Source organism: Vombatus ursinus, unplaced genomic scaffold (genome assembly GCF_900497805.2).
Source record: "Vombatus ursinus unplaced genomic scaffold, bare-nosed wombat genome assembly UNPS02014778.1, whole genome shotgun sequence".
NCBI classification, from domain to species: Eukaryota; Metazoa; Chordata; class Mammalia; order Diprotodontia; family Vombatidae; genus Vombatus; species Vombatus ursinus.
This window is the reverse complement of record NW_020954556.1, coordinates 39,318,108-39,334,770: the sequence shown is the minus strand read 5'-3', so window position 1 is coordinate 39,334,770 and position 16,663 is coordinate 39,318,108. Positions and strand designations below refer to the sequence as shown.

At 38.0% G+C, this 16,663-nt stretch overlaps 1 pseudogene; it reads right to left on the bottom strand.

Annotated features, from left to right (window-relative positions):
- Positions 1 to 632: 632 nt before the first annotated feature.
- On the bottom strand, positions 633 to 14,563 carry LOC114045160 (annotated as a pseudogene).
- Positions 14,564 to 16,663: the final 2,100 nt, after the last annotated feature.

The window sequence follows — 16,663 nt, the reverse complement described above, 5'->3', positions numbered from 1 at the left end:
AAAAGGATCTATGACTTTCCTTGCTTCCCTCTGGTGACCTATGTATACCACAAAGGCACTACGAAAATTAACGCAACTGATTCACTGGCCCAAAGAGAAAGCCAGAAACTGAAAAGGGAGGGTAAATATTAGTCACAATGAATATGCTATAATAGGAGCGGTGAAAAAAGAATAATTGTTTACTGAATCTGCCCATATATATATAGATAAACTTGTCTTTTTATTATTTTTTTCCCAGGGGCACAGAGGGTTTTTATTCTGAGGGCCGAGCAGAGGAAGGGCCCTCGAGAGCCGGGGCAGCTCTTCCTGCTCTTCCACCAATCCACAGACAAAGCGCTGCAGGAGGGACAAGGGTTAGGGGACGGGGCCGCTCCTCCCCAGGGAGGAAGGTGCTCCCACAGAGCAGCAGGGTCTCTCCTGTCGAACAGCACGAGCGGCATCTGGTTATGACACAGCGAAGGATGCGTTAGTGGGGGTCCCACGGGCTTCCGTCCCCCTCCAGTCCTGGCTCCCTGCGGGGCCCTGGGCCAGAGAGGATCAGGACAGAGGGATAGTGTGCAGGAGCCAGGGATGCGTGGAGGGGCCGCCCTTCAAGGTCAGTCCAGAAGCTGGAGGCTTGGGGCTGGGGGGGGCGTCATTCTGAAGTGAAGATGCGGCTGGAGATGTCGTCCAGTAGCCAGTCAACCCCCAGAAGCAGGTTTTCTCCCGTCACTGCACTGCAACCCTGGATACACCAGTGGTGACTGCGGATGGCATCTAGCTCCAGGATCTCTCACATGGCATTAGAGGACAGAGCCCCAGGGAGGTCCTGCTTGTTGGCAAAGACCAGGAGCGTGGCTCCTGCCAGGCGCTCCTGCACAAAGAGGCTCTCCAGCTCCCGCCGGCAGTCCCGCATGAGCTGCTGGTCAGCACTGTTCACCACCTAGATGAGGCCGTCTGTGCTCTCAAAGTAGTTCCGCCAATAGGAGCCGAGAGACTTCTGGCCGCCCACACCCCAGATGTTCAGCTTGAACCCTCGGTGCTCCAGGGTCTTGATGTTGAAGCCCAGCGTGGGCGAGATGGTGTCTATGTCCTCCCCATTGAACTTCTTCAGGATGGTGGTCTTCCCCGCATTGCCCAGACCGAACATGAGGAGTCGCAGCTCCCTCTCTTTCTGCTTCTTTTTATCATTTTTTGATCAAGCTTTCTTTCAGCCGTTTTATAGCAATGTCCAACTCTTCGTAATCCCATTTGGGGTTTTCTTGGCAAAGGTACTGGAGTGGTTTGCCATTTTCTTCTCTAGCTTATTTTGCAGATGAGGAAACTGAGATAAACAGGATTAAATAACTTGTCCAGAGTCACACAGCTAGTTAAGTGTCTGCAGTAGCATTTGAACTCAAGTCTTCCTGAATCTGGGTCTAGTACTCTATCTACTGCGCTATGTAGCTGGCCCCTGGAAAAACTACATGGCTCCTAGTATTTTTGTGGTTCATATTGTTTATTTTTATGGCATTATTTTTCTTCTTTGAGTTCAACCAAATGCTCATAGAATAACTTATGAATTGATAAAAAAGCACTTATGTGCAAAGCATTATGTTAAGTGCTTGGGGTCTAAATTTAGAAGTAATACAGTCCTTGGCGTCAAGGAGCTTACTTCACAGAAACAAAGATTCACTGACACAAAATTAGAGTTGGAGGGGAACAAAGAGGCCATAAGCATAAATAAGAATCCCCTTTACATCATACCCCAAAAGTGGCTATCTATCCTTTCCTTGAAGACCTCCATTGGGAAAGAACCTGCTACCTTTTGAGACAGCCCTTTCCACTTTGGAATAACTCCAATTCATGGGATGGTTTTCCTCCATAAATCTCCCTCTCTGCAACTTCCAAGCCTTGCTCACTGTTCTTCTCTGAGGCCAAGAAAACATCTAGCCCATGCTACAATACAGTTTTTCAAATATTTCAAGACAGTAATTGTGTCCTCTCAAAGCATAACTATTCTGAAAACATAACTTTGTGTATAGAATGTGTCAATTAACTACACTTTAAAGTCACTGTCTCATGACTCTTCACACTCAAACTCCTTAAATATGTTATTCTCTCATATTTGAATGCCAGCTCCTTGAGGGCAGGGGCTGTCTCCCCCCCCCCCACTTTCTTTTTATCCCTAGTACTTACCACAGTGTTTGGGACTTAGTAGGTACTTAATAAATGTTTATTGATTGATTGATTATTGACTCCTATTTGAATATAAACTCCTTGAATACAGGGACTTTCTTAATTTTTGAATGTGCATCATAGAACTTATCTTAGTATCTGATATATAGCAAGTTCTTAAAAATGCTTTTTCATTCGTTTGCATTCATTTGCTCCATAAATGTCCTGTTTTTCTGGACAAACATTCCAATACCTTTAACTGATGACATGATTTCAAGGTTCTGAACCATTTTTGCTCCCCTCCTCTGGACACTATTCAATTTTTCAATGTTCTTTTAAAAAATGTGGTGGGTGATCACATCTCTCCATAGTCCTGAATGCTATAACAAAAATCACTTTGTTAGTGCTAACCACCTTTAGCTTATATTGAATGTACAATTCAATAAAAACCCCTGATCTTTTCCATGCAAATGTTACCTAGCTACAACTTTCCTATCTTGTCTTTATGAAGTTTATTTTTTGAACCTAAATGTGTGGTTTTAAACTTAGCTCTATTTTACTCGATTCAACCCAATTTTCTAAACTACTGATATTCTTTTGGATCCTTGCTGTTATCAATCAACAAAAATTTCTTAAGTGCTTATTATGTACAATCACTGATGATACAATTGCATGAAAAAAGATGCCCACTACCCTCAATGAGTTGTTATTCTAATGAGGGAAGACAGCACATAAAAAGAAATCCTAAAGCACAGAACAGTGGGAGGTGAGTACCTACATGAAGCACTGGTAAATTCTGGAGATTCAGAAGCAGAGCCACATGGGATGGTTGGACTGGAATTCTTCCTCAAAATTCAGCATCTAAAAGGAACTCACCATTGGGAGAAAGGATTTGCAGGAAGAAAGGATATTCTATGGAGGGAAGGCAACTGAGTCACAGTGGTGAAATCCAGAGTGTCGGAAGGAGAGCTGGGAAAGGAACAAAGGATAGCTACTGGCCTGAAAGAAGTCCTTCCTTCAATATACTGGCTATTCCTCTTACTTTTATGTCCTTTGCAAAACTGATACACCTTCCATCTATGCTTTTACTGCAACAAACCAGTCCATGATTCTCTCTAAACTGCTGCTGACTCATTAATTACTATCCATTGGTTGCAATCATTCAGCCAAGTACGAATCCAGTCAGTCCTTCCTGTCACTGAGCACAAATCTATTCAACTTAACCATATGGCTAGCAAGAGAAATTCAGATAAATAATTGCTAAACTCTAAGTAAGCTATGTAGAAATAATTTTCACTATCTATTTGAAATTTGGGATATGTCAGAGGAAGGGAGGAAGTTAGGGAAAGATTTCAAGGAGAAGTTGGTATTACATGTAGCTCCTGAAGGAAAATATCGATTACTAGGCAGAAATGGAATGAATTTATTATAGGAATGGTAGAAAGCATGGGCAAATGCAGGGAAGTGCGAGATTGGAAGATGAGATTTTGGAGCAGCTGGAAGTCCAGTTTAGTTACAATCCAGAATTTGAGAAAAAATGTGAATAAAGACGTTAAAGTTAGTTTGGTGCCAAGTACATAAACTGCCCCCAAATAAATTATTTGAAAATTATTAGGCAAAACTGACAAAACAAGTGATTGAGATTGATAGTACATGTCAACCCTTTTGAAGGATGCTCATTAAAAGGATAGAAGGATGTGTGCATCAGCTTTAATAACTTGGTACCCACACCATTTTATTTGATTTAAACTTAGTAGCACTTTAGTGTTGTCCTTATTTATGCTTTGGCTGTCATTCTGTGTACTATTCATTTGGCCCTGTCTTATCTCCTACAAGTCTTCTCATGTTTCCCTGAATTCTTCAGTTTTTGCTCCTTACATAAGCAGCATCATTGTTATTATATTTATTAAGTGGACCTGTTATTTCCTCAGCATATAGAGATCTCTTAGTGGAAAAAACAAACAAACAAACAAACTTCAGATCAGCTTCATTTTAGGAAGTAATAATCTTAGAAAGTTGCCTGGGGCACTGAGATTAGGCAATGAATTAGTCCACCCACTAATTACATTCATACAAAACAATTTAGTCAGCTTTTCCTAGCTGATGGCTATTTAGTTTATTTCTCTTAATATTACCTAGAGAGAAGTAGATAAAGTATTTACTTAGCACTTACTATGTGCCCGGCACTCTAATGTTGTTATATCTATGCCTATAACTATTTTGTTATTAACAACTTCTTAAAGGTATAAAATCAGTAGTGGAATCACTGGGTCCAAGAAGGGCAACAATTTAGTAACTTTTCTTACATAATTCTACAGAGTGGTTAGACCAGTTCAAAGCTTTACCTGACAAGTATTATATTGAATAAAATAAAATTTAACTGGGAGAAATGTAAAAAAATCACACTTGGGTTCGAATCATTAGTGTCACAAGTAAAGACTGGGGGAGGGAGGCATGGTTAGACATCAGTTCATCTGAAGAAACAAAAATGGTCTTGGGATTTTATTGAATTACAAGCTAAATGTGCCAATCTTTTGATAATATGACAGCAAAAAAAAAAGCAACAACAGCTAATGCTACAAGTACAATAAAAAAGGTATGGTATGGTGTCAAGAATGAAGGAGTTGGTAATAATGATTTTTTTTTTTTTTACTTTTTTCCTGGTCAACAACATTTGGAATACTGCGTTCAGCTCTAAGTAAGATACATTAGAATCCAGTACGGTGAAGGGTATGAAACCTATGCTACATAGGGTTGGTTGAATTAATTGTTAATATTTATACAGAAGAAAAGAAAACATATGGGAAGTATAATAGTGGGCTTGAAGTATTCAAAGAGCATTCATATGGGAGAAAGAATAGACTTTATGATTTGGGCTATAGAAAGCAGAATGATAAGCAATGTCTTACTGGTCTAAAGGTACAATATGTGCCTAATGTAATGAGAGGGGAAAAGAAGGAAAGGTTCTTTTAAAGAGTTAAGGGCTGCATTAAGATGTAGTGGAATTCTCACAAGAGACCTTCAAGTAAAGGCTATATGAGCATTTGCTGCACACGATGTAGAATCAATGAGCTAGAGTAGATGACTTTTGATGACTTGATACGCTGAGATTTTATGATGCTTTGACATAAAAGAAAGCTTCTTCCAATTCTGTGTTTGTTAGACATTTTTACAAAAATGAGTAATGTCATTTTATGGAAAGTATTTTTGTCAATTGATGCAATCATGTCTTTTTTTTTTTTTTTACTAATTGTTTTCCCAATATTGAATCATATATTCTCAGAATATATCCAAAATGGTAATAATGATTTTTCAAATATATTATATATGCCACAGGATGCAGTGGGTAAAGAGCTGGGCTTGGAATCAAGAAGATCTGAGTTCAAATCCAGCATCAGATACTTACTAGCTGTGTCACTCAGAGCAAATCACTTAATCTCTGTCTGCCTCAGTTTCCTCAACTGTACAATGTGAATAATAGCATCTCCCTCCCATGATTGTTGTGGAGATAAAATTAGATAATATGTATTGTGAACTTTATACATCTTAAAAGTACTGTAGAAATGTTTGCTATTATAATTATTATATCACTTAAGTGTCTTTCCAGGAACTTTTAAAATTTCATCATTATTTATTAGTGATATTGGTCTATTTATGTTTGTCTTTCTATGCTTTATTATTTTTGTTGTACTCTGGTTGGGAAACTACAACTATATTTGTCCCATAAGGTATCTATTTAGATTTCATTTCTCTATTTATTTGATTAATTTGGTATTAATGAATAATGATGCAAATTTTAAAATTCTTGGCAAGACACTAAAGTGATATACTAATAATAGCTAATACTTCTATAGTACTTTATGGTGTATAAAGTACATGATACATATTATCTCATTTTATTTTCACAACTGTCATGGAAGGGAGATGTTTTCAACTGTAAAATGGTGATAATAATAGCACCTACCACCCAAGCCTGTGCTAAGATAATATTTCTAAAGTTCTTAGCACATATTAGGTGCTATGTGAATGCTAACTTTCATTACTATTGGTAGTAGTAATAATAACATTAATAATAGTAAATGGATATTGTACTACAGGGTTTTCCCCCATTCAGTATTTATTTATAGGTTGCTTAATTTCTCTTTCTGAGATTGGGGCCTTTAGAGTCTCTTTGCCATATTTGTTCATTTAAGCATTACCAGAGGAGTGGAAAAAGTATCCTTAATATCTCTCCTGTATGGTGAACTATTATTTTACTTTTTTTTTTTGGCTTTTTGATGAGGCAATTGGGGTTAAGTGACTTGCCCAGGGTCACACAGCTAGTAAGTGTTATGTGTCTGAGGCCGGAGTCAGGGCCAGTGTTCTATCCACTGTGCCACCTAGCTGCCCCTGAACTATTATTTTAACCCTAGAAAAATGTGTCTGAATGGGGCAACTTGGTAGCACAGTAGATAGACTTCCTGGCCTGGAGTCAAGAAGACTGATCTTTCTGAATCCAAATCTGACCTTAGACACTTACTAACTGTGTGACTCTGGGGAAGTCACTTAACCCTTTCTGCCTCAGTTTCCTCATCTGTAAAAGTGAACTGGAGAAAGACATGGCAAACCATTCCGGTGTCTTCACCAAGAAAACCTCAAATGGGGTCATGAGGAGTCAGACACAATGGAACAACAATAGCAATAGAAAAGTATTTTGGTCTCTTTCTTGGGATGGTCCATTATCTGCCTAATCCCCCACATGACTGTTGGACAATAGGGATTCTCATTCTACTCCTGCTTTTGCAGGGGAAGAAGGAAATAAGGACAGTGGAAGTGGGTGAGTGAATTTTATATATATGCATACGTATATGCACATATACATATATATCTATGTATATGTTTATATGTACATATACAATTTTATATATACATACACACACACACATATATATATATACATACACACTTTTTTTTGCTTGGAGTTATTAAAATAGTATTGAAGTAGAAAAAAAAAACAGGAGTAGAGTAGAAATTTCCTATTTAAGGTTGGAGAGGGGTATGAAGCACTCACTTCAATGAATATAATCATAGAAGGCCCAGTCACTCTAACTGAATCAATCAATCAACAGAGTAGTAGATGTTAAGGAAGTTTCCTCAACCCCACAGCAATGTAATCACACATATTTTAGTTGCAATGTCTAAAGAAGATTAGTTAACACCAGGATCACTTTGTGAAGTATGAATCCTTTCTAACTGGGTCAAGAACAAAATCAATCATTCCCTTTGGGCTTATTTATGTATGAAAACAGTGACTCAGCTCACTAGTTTGCTAGTCCTGCAGTGGAATAACTGCAGTTTAGAGTTCATTTTAGAGCCAAAGTCTTAAGAGGATGAGAGGGGTGGGTGGGGACCCTTGAGAGGGAATCAGGTGCTGGGGACCAAAGAAGAAACTTCACATTTTCTTTACTCATTTCTCTATATCCTCTTCCCCCTACCCATGTCATCTGTAGCTTTTGGACTAGTAGAAGGTAAGGAATTCAGCAAAGAGTCAAGAAGGACATTGAAAGCAAATGGATGCGAAAGACAGTCAAATGAGAGAAAAGGAAGCTGAAGACTCATAGCCCTTCATGGCAAAGAAGCACCAGCTTTGGAATAAAGTGCCAGCAGTTTTGCTTGTTTTAAATAACTTTTTGCTACATACCATATTCTACATATATCTCTTTTTACTCTTGTACTCTTAAGTTTGAAGCCCTTCTTCCTGTAGAGCTGTTTATTGTGGAGATGTAAGCCCAGGGTTTCAGGGAAAATGTTTTATGTCAGTCTTTTTACTTCACTATCTTAGTAAACACTTTTGCTAAAAGATAATTAAATCTACTGATGCATTTTTACTGTGAATCACACTTATGGGGGCTTATATATTATATTTTTAGGTAACCCCACAGCTATCCTTTTTGTCTATTTTTGACAAGTTTAAAGACATTTTTTGGGGATAAGAATTCATTATTTGGTAAAAATTGATGGGAAAATTGGACAGCAGTATGGCAGAAATCAGGCATAGACCAATATCTCACACCATTTACAAAGATAAGAAAATGGATACATGACCTAGATATAAAGAGAGATATTACAAGAAAATGTGAAGAATATGGAACATATTACTTAACAGACTTGTGGATGGGTGAACAATTTATGAATAAACAAGAGATAGAGAGCACTGTAAGATAAAATGAATAATTTCTATCACATTAAATTTAAAAGATTTGTACAAATAAAATCAATGTAGCCAAGATCAGAGGGAAAGCAGAAAATTGAGGAAAAATTTTGTAAACAATTTCTAAGATAAAGGTCTCATATCTCAAACATATAAAGAGATTTGTCAAATCTATAAGAATACAAGTCATTCTCCAATTGATGAATGGTCAAAAGATATGAGCAAGCAGTTTTCTGATGAAGAAATACAAATTTTTCATAGTCATATAAAATGTTCTAAATCATTATTGGTTAGAGAAATGCAAATCAAAACAATCTTGAGATATCATTTTGAAGAGGTCTAGAGGTTTTGGGGTGCTTGGAACCCCAAGATCTCAACGCCAGGCCCTGCCTGAATGAATTCAACTTAAATCCTCTTCCAGCCAGAGAAAAAGTTTATTAGAGATAAATCATATAGGCCCTTAAAGAATCTGAACATTAGTAAGGCCTGTAGGAGGGGACATGAGACAGTCTCAGCATTTGAATGGTGGTCAGGGTGGATCTTATATACACTAAAGTAACTTTAGGTGGCCAGAGGAGGGGGCTGGGAAAAGGGTCTAGATGAGAATTCTGATTGGAAGGTCTAAGAGATTGAATAAACAATGGGAATAGATAATGAAGGGAACTGGAAGGCAGAAGTTTGAAAGGATCAGAAGGTGGGACTAGGGCTTTCAAAGGGAGATAAGGGGAGTCCATAAGGAACCAGAGACCAGAGTAAAAAAGTTTAAGGGTTTTCTGGGGCCTGTAGACAAATGGGAGCCAGATTCTTTTTAGGGCAAGGGGCGAAGGTGCATCTGAATAAGATCAAAACGTAAGACTAAGGCTTTCAAAGGGAGATAAGGGGAGTCTATAAGGAATCTAAAAGTTTAATGGTCTTCCCGGTGTCTGTAAACAAATGGGAGCCAAATTCCTTTTGACGAAAAGGGGCAAAGGTCTCGGCTTCTGAAACTGAATGATACCCCATCAATTTTACACTTATCATATCAGCTAAAATGTAGAAAAGGAAAGAAACAAATGTTGGAGGGGATGTGGAAAAATTGGGACACTAATTCAATGTTGGTGAAACTGTGAACTGGTCCAACCATTTTAGAAAGTAATTTGGAATTATGGCTAAAGAGTTATAAAACTGCCTATGCCTTTTAAATTAGCAATCTATTAGGTCCCTTTCCCAAGATGATTAGGGAATAAGGAAAATAAACTATATATGTTCTAAGATATTTGTAGCAGTTCTCTTTGTGGTGGCAAAGAACTAGAAATTCCTGGGATGCCCATCAATTGGGAAATGGCTAAACAAGTTGTATATTATTGTGAGGGGACATTACTGTACTATAAGAAATGATGAGCTTGATCATTTTAGAAAAGCATGGAAAGACTTGCATGAAATAATGAAGTATTGGAGTGAAACAAGCAGAACTGAGAACATTGTATACAGTAACAGCAATATTGTTTTAAGAACAACTTTCAGTGATCAAGTCATTTTGACTATTATATATACCCGAATTTACTACAAAGGACCTATGAAAGAAGATGCTACCTGAATCCAGAGAAAACTGATAAATATAAGTATATATAGTATGGAATTACATATATATATATATGTATGTATGTATTTGTGTATAATGATAGCCATCTCTAGGTTGGGAGAGGCACGAAGGAGGGGAAAAAAGAAATTTACATGGTAACTTTACTATATATTTAAAAGAAAAATCAGGTTGTAAATAATGGATTTGCAGTTTGAGGTGCAATTCTCTTTTTTTCTATTTTATTTTGTTATAGAAATGCTTATTTTATTTCTTAAGTTCAGAATAATTTTTTTTAAATAGATGGCCTCATTGAATTACTCCCAGAATCCTGAGAGTAGTCAGCCACTCTCTGGAAAACCCAATGCAAAAGTTGGAGCAGCCCCAGAAGAATGCTACATCCATAATCTATGTCACCCAAGACCATCTATGACTAGTAGAATAAGATATTATTTGACCTCTTACACCACAAGATATCTTGTAACTTCTATTTGATTTATTTTATGTTTGCTTTAATTACATTAGTTAATTTTGCAAAACACCCATCCTGGTTCCAATGAACAACTTAAACGCAAAATGTCAAAACTGAACTTTATCTCACCACTCAATACTCCCCTCTTTCTAACTCCTCTGAAACTGTCAAGGGTGCCTCTATTTCCCCATTTACTCAGCCTTACAACCTAGGTATCCTCTTGATCCTTCATTCTCTCCCCAAAAATTCAATTAATTGTTCAATCCTCTCATTTCTACCTTTATAAAATCTCTCATATAGTCCCTCTTTTCTCCTCTGACATTCTAATCACCCTAGTCCAGGCCCTCACCACTTCACTCCTAGATGACTGCAATAGCCTGCAGGTTGGTCTCCTAGCCTTAAGTCTCCATTCCAATCCATCCTTCTTTCAGTTGTCAAATTAATATTGCTAAAGTACAGATCTGACCATATCACAAACACCTTTCCCCATTCAATAAACTCTAGTGGTTCCCTATTACCTCCAGGATCACATATAAAATCCTTAATTTGGCTTTTAAAGCCTCTCATAGCCTGCCCCATTCCTACCTTTCCAGTCATCCTATACTTAACTCTCTTCCACATATTCTTTGCTCCTGTGACATTGACATCCTTCTGTTTCTCAAACAAGATACTCCATCTTCCAGCTGTGAGCATTTTCACTGACTGTGTCCCATGCCTGGAAAGCTTTCCCTCCTCCTATCTGCCCTTCTTCAAGTCTTACCTAAAGTCTCATCTTCTATAAGAAGCCTTTCCCATTCCCTCTTCATCTGAGTGCCTTCCATCTGAGACTACAGTGTGTATGAATATGAATGTATATCTTGTTTGTACATAGTTCTTTGCGTAGTGACTCCCCCATCAGACTGTGAGCTCCTTGAGAACAGGGGCCATTTTGCCAATTTTTTGCCTTTTATAATGTCCAGTGCTTAGTGCAGTGTCTGGCATACAGTAGACGTTTAATAAGTGCTACTTGACTAATGAGAAAAGGAAAGAGGGTATTTAGTTTTAAATGATCCCTAGACCTAGGTCAAGAAAGTAGGACAAACAGATAACTGGGGAGAAAATGGGAGGGTATGAGGTACAAATGGCATTTTGCATCTCCTCAAGTTGAAGATTTTGACATGGGAAGAAAAGTAAAAATGTGGGAAACTAATAGCTGGACATACAGATGGCATTAAAGAACAGATTTTAGCTTTCTGGGTGGGAAATAGCCTCTAATGTCAAAAAAAGATGGGATCTGAGCAACAGACAAAGTATGTATCTTGCAGATAGGAAAGAATGTGCTTGGCAGGATACTTACTGATCAAGAGTTATTTAAAATGGAATTTGAGGAGAAGGGAGGAAGATATCTACCTAAAATTGTAAATCTGAATATTGGTGCTACTGAGAAAAACAGGTATCATGGACTAAAAACCATAATATGTGATGGACCTAGTCATCCCATTCCTTTCTCAGAAGGAAATAAGCATAGACCAATACCTTTAGGCTCAATTATGCCTATTTATCAGTTTCCCCAGTGTGTGGGTAATAAAACAAATATTCTACAATTTTAATAAATAGAGGCAAATATGAATTCAAAGATTTAGAAATCTGGTGGAATAAGATAATGAGACATGTTTGAAATATGACACTGGATGGATTGTTCAAAAGGGGCAGATTTAATAAGGACATAAATATAGTGTGTGTATTATATACGTGTGTACATATATGAGAAAGAGACAGAAGAGAGGAGAGGGAGGGAGAGAGAATAAAAAAAGGTGCATGCCTTCAACTGCAATAGGCAACAAGGTAACACAGTAGATATAGAGTGTGAAACCAGGAGTCAGGAAGCCCTGAGTTGTAATCCTGCCCCAGGCACTTCTATGTCACCTTCTTTGGGCCAGTTATTTAATTGTCTCAATCTTAGTTTCCCCATGTGTTTAATGGGGACAAACCTCTGAGGGTTATTGTTAGGATCAAATGAGTTAACTATGTAATGCACAATGAAAACCTTAAAGAACTATATAAATGTTAGCTATTATATTAATTATTGTTGTTATTCTCATCATCATCATTATTAGAAAGTTATTTACCTCCTTATATACAGAAACCTGAGGGTAGTGGCACTGTAAAGATAAGGATAAAAGAAGGGATAAAGAGAATCATTATTGTTGTGGGGAGAAAAAGAAAAAAAATGATTGTCTTGACAGAAGTGAGAGGGACAACATCTGTGGCAAAAGGACAGAAAAGGGGACAGGAAAGGCTAAAACCATACATTTTAGAACATCTATAACATAAACTTACTTCACTCTAAATTTAATAATCTTGTCCAGAGACTAAGAAATGAGCCTATTAGTGCAGAAATTGAGTTACATCAATATTGACATTCTTAGTAGAAATGAAACCAGAAGACTGAACTTTTACTATGGCAAAACTCTGTCTGCACCTTCAAAAACATATAACAATTGCATTTGAAATGTCTTCCATGTTCAGTTTTTTTGAATGGGTTTGACTGCCAAATTTTGTGATATTTTAGATAACATGATAATTTGAGAATATTGCATAAATTTGAATAAAATTGGGCTCTATTTCTTTTGGAGGGACAGAGTGGTAAGAGTGAAGTTATTACATTCTTCATATTGCAGTTGTGTTCTTATAAAACTAGAATGTATAGTTTAGAGAAGGGATTCTTAACTGAGGATTGGTCAACTTATTTTGTTTGACATTTTGATAACTGTATTTCAATATAATCAGTTATCCCATTTCTTTTAATACCTCATCTTTTAGGAAGGAATGATCTCATCATTTTTTGGCTTCTCACTTCACATTCCTGCCCTTTAGGGATATTGCATTCACACTAAGTAATGCCAATGTGGGCACTATTCTTTCACCTCATTCTCTGCCTTCCCATTTTATCTGACTAGATATGAAAATATACAGTAGACATCCATGCCATCTATGCCATTGTCCTGGATGGCTAATTATAAGGTCCTTCCACTTACAGGCTTAAGGTAATTACAGTAAAATGTGAAATACAGATGTTGGATTCAGTTTAATCCCACTCGCAGATCCTGCACAGCAATTGAAGGAGAATACAGAATGTGGGAGATATGTTTCCTACCCTGGGGTGGGGGAACAGTTCATAACACAGCAATAAAAATGTCACAATAAATTGTGTTTTGCGTTCATGCTGATTAGAATGTCGTTGACAGAAGGACTGTGGTAAAACACTTAAACTTTACTGGCATCAATAGCTATTATGAAGTCAGGTTTATTGATGTAATAATAAAAGGGACTAAATTTTATAAAGCTCAGAGTAATTATTGAGACCATGTTAAGAAGTAGCTGTAATAGGTTGACAACAGATAAAGCCAGAGAATTGAAGAATGAGTGGTTGATGAAGATTATGTTTTAAGAGAGACAAGTCAGAAAAGCTTTAAGTACCACAGATATTACCAGCTTCCTGCCCTCAGCAAGACCTCTTCCTGTGACAGCAGCTGTTTGGGGTCTCTGTAAAAGCCCCAGGTCACTTGTAGTTATTTTGAGTAAGGTCATAAATCTCTCACACTATGTAGAAAAGCCTAATGGGAAAGAAATCAAAGGAATGTCAACAGTGACCATCCAGCCTTGAAGCAAATCCTTAGAGTTGGAGGCCAATGTAAGCCTAAGCTCTGGTTTTACAAGAAACTGAGTGTATTCCAGTTAAAATGCTAAAGACAGTTTGGAAAGGCCAGAGCTGGTTCCTATACTGGCATTTGGGGGCAACAATGGATTTCTGAATTGTGTTATGTATTTTTTTGCAAATGTAATCAAGAAGTAGGAAGGAAATGAGGAAAGATTATTATATTTGCAGTCAGAGGAAGTGAGTTCAAACATCTCTTCATCCATTTGTTACTTTGTATGTTACCTATGTAACTTTGGGTAAACATTCAACCTCTCTATCCCTGAGTGTTGTCAATTGGGACTTACTAGGTTTAGACTATGATACTACAGAGGTCCCTTTCAACTCTAAATCTGTGATCCTTGATCCTTTGTTCCTATACATCTTTTTTTTTTCCTTCCAGCAGATGTCAGAGCTTTTAAATCTAGGGAGAGAAAGATCCATAGATACCCTCACAGGTAGGTATCTGCCTCCCACTACCTGGATGAGCTTGGGGAAGTTGTTCAACATCTCTGGCCTTCGGTTTCTCATGCTGACCATGAAGGTAGTGAGCTAAATGTCATCTAATGTTTCTTCTAGATTTTAACCTATGATCATGATGCTATGATGATTGTCTATGCTATGGAGGGTACAAAAAATATACAGTGCAGGAGCTTCTCAGGGCACTTGTGCTGCTCCTGAGGGAATCAAGACATAGACACAAGGCAACTAGAGAATATGATGGGTGTCTTCATTCCTCTCCAGACTGTACTACTGACTCTCTGCAGGATTTTTTCTACCTGCTACGGAAACTTCTTCACCCTGGAAGCTTACTCTACTCAAACTATTTCTCACATTGGAAGTACCCTCAGCCTCTGTCCACTGTCCTCTGATTGTCTCGCCCCTACCAAAATCTTCATTTGCCAGAGGATGCCCAGGGCAACCATGTATTTATTTCTCTCCAGTCTGTATTCTTAACTCACCAGACTTTATCTACTATGCCCCTGCATAGGTAACTATCTCTCTCTTTCTCCTAGTCCTGATGAGGTCTAGAGGTTAGGGGTACTGGAACCCCAAAATCATGATACCCAGGTCCTGGCCGAAAGAATTCGACCCAAGCCTTCTTGCAGCCAAAAACAAAGGTTATTGAAGATTCACCATATTAGCTAGACTCTTAAGGAGTCTGAGCATCTATGGGCTATTGGCTAGATTGTAAAAATCTGAGCATCTTAATGGAAATGAGATGGACCTTCTATACAGAATGACCTTGGGAGAGTGGCCAAGTAGCCCATGAGGTAATAGAATTCCCAAGGGTGGGAAATAGAGCCTAGGTGGGACCAAGGATGGGAAATGGCCTGAGGCCATAGGGAGGCAAGACAATGGAGGGGAGATTGGGTGTAGCCACAATGAAAGACCAGTTGATGGGACTATAGCCCCCAGAGATTTGGCCGTGTGGGAAAGTACAGAGTTTTCCTTTCTGGGGCTCAGATCCCAACCCCATCAGGGCCAGAGTTTTTCCTTTCTGGGGCTCAGATTCCAACCGCATCAGTCCTGCCCCTGTTTTCAGCTTCTTTTTATGGATTGCCTCATACTAAAAGGTAAGCTCCTGAAGGGCAAAGACTGTCTTTTCTGCTTATGTGTGTATCCCCATTGCTTAGCAAATTACCTGGCACAGAGTAAGAACTCAGTAAAATCTTCTTAGCTTCTCTCTCTTTTGTAGACGTGTGCATGCATACAGATGCAGATGTGTGCATATGCATAGACACATATACACATACATGTGTGCACATCTGTATGGATATACATATATACACACATGCATGTGTATTATGTATGCATATATTTGTAGGTATAGGTGAATTTATTGCACACATATATACACATGCACACATGCATGTGTAGATTCTATGTGCACATTATACACACTATATATACATCTATGCACATACACATATATCTCACGCTAGCTAACTATGCTATTGCTCACCAGACTGACCCACTACCACTGCTTCCACCACTGCCACTGTTGCCACACTGCCATACACAAATGCTGAACTAAATGAGAACTAGAATCAAAACTGAGTAGGCACAGCCTAAATGTGTTTCCAAACAAAATAACTGGAGCCATTGCAACTTCGAGGCACATGTTCCTAATAATTGTCTCCATCTGCTCCAAGAAACTGATTTAGTTTTCTGTTTTGTTGACACTATGTTGGTTTCCTATTATCCAGGAGACTGAACATCATACAAAATGTCTATGTTTACCTTGAATATCCCTGAAAACTCCATTTCCAAACCTAGCTCCGCATAATAGCATGCAGCATCTACATTGCATCACCTATAAATCTGCACTCACTCCTCTGTGTTTTTGCCCTTTCTGATGCTACAAAGATTGCTCTCCCCTCAGATATTATTCTAATCCAGGACCCTTAATTCCCTTATTTTAAATGCATATGAAAACCTTAGAGTTCACTTGCTATCTCTCTTTTTTTTAAAAGCACTTCAAAGTTATTGCTTCTTTGGCTGACACCATATAAATCTACTCCTTCTGTTATTCTTCAGAAAATCTTCTTCTTTAACTTTCCTCATGTCCTTTCTGTAATCTTCCATGCCATGTTGAAAAAGTATCCTCTACTGATAATGTACTATTGA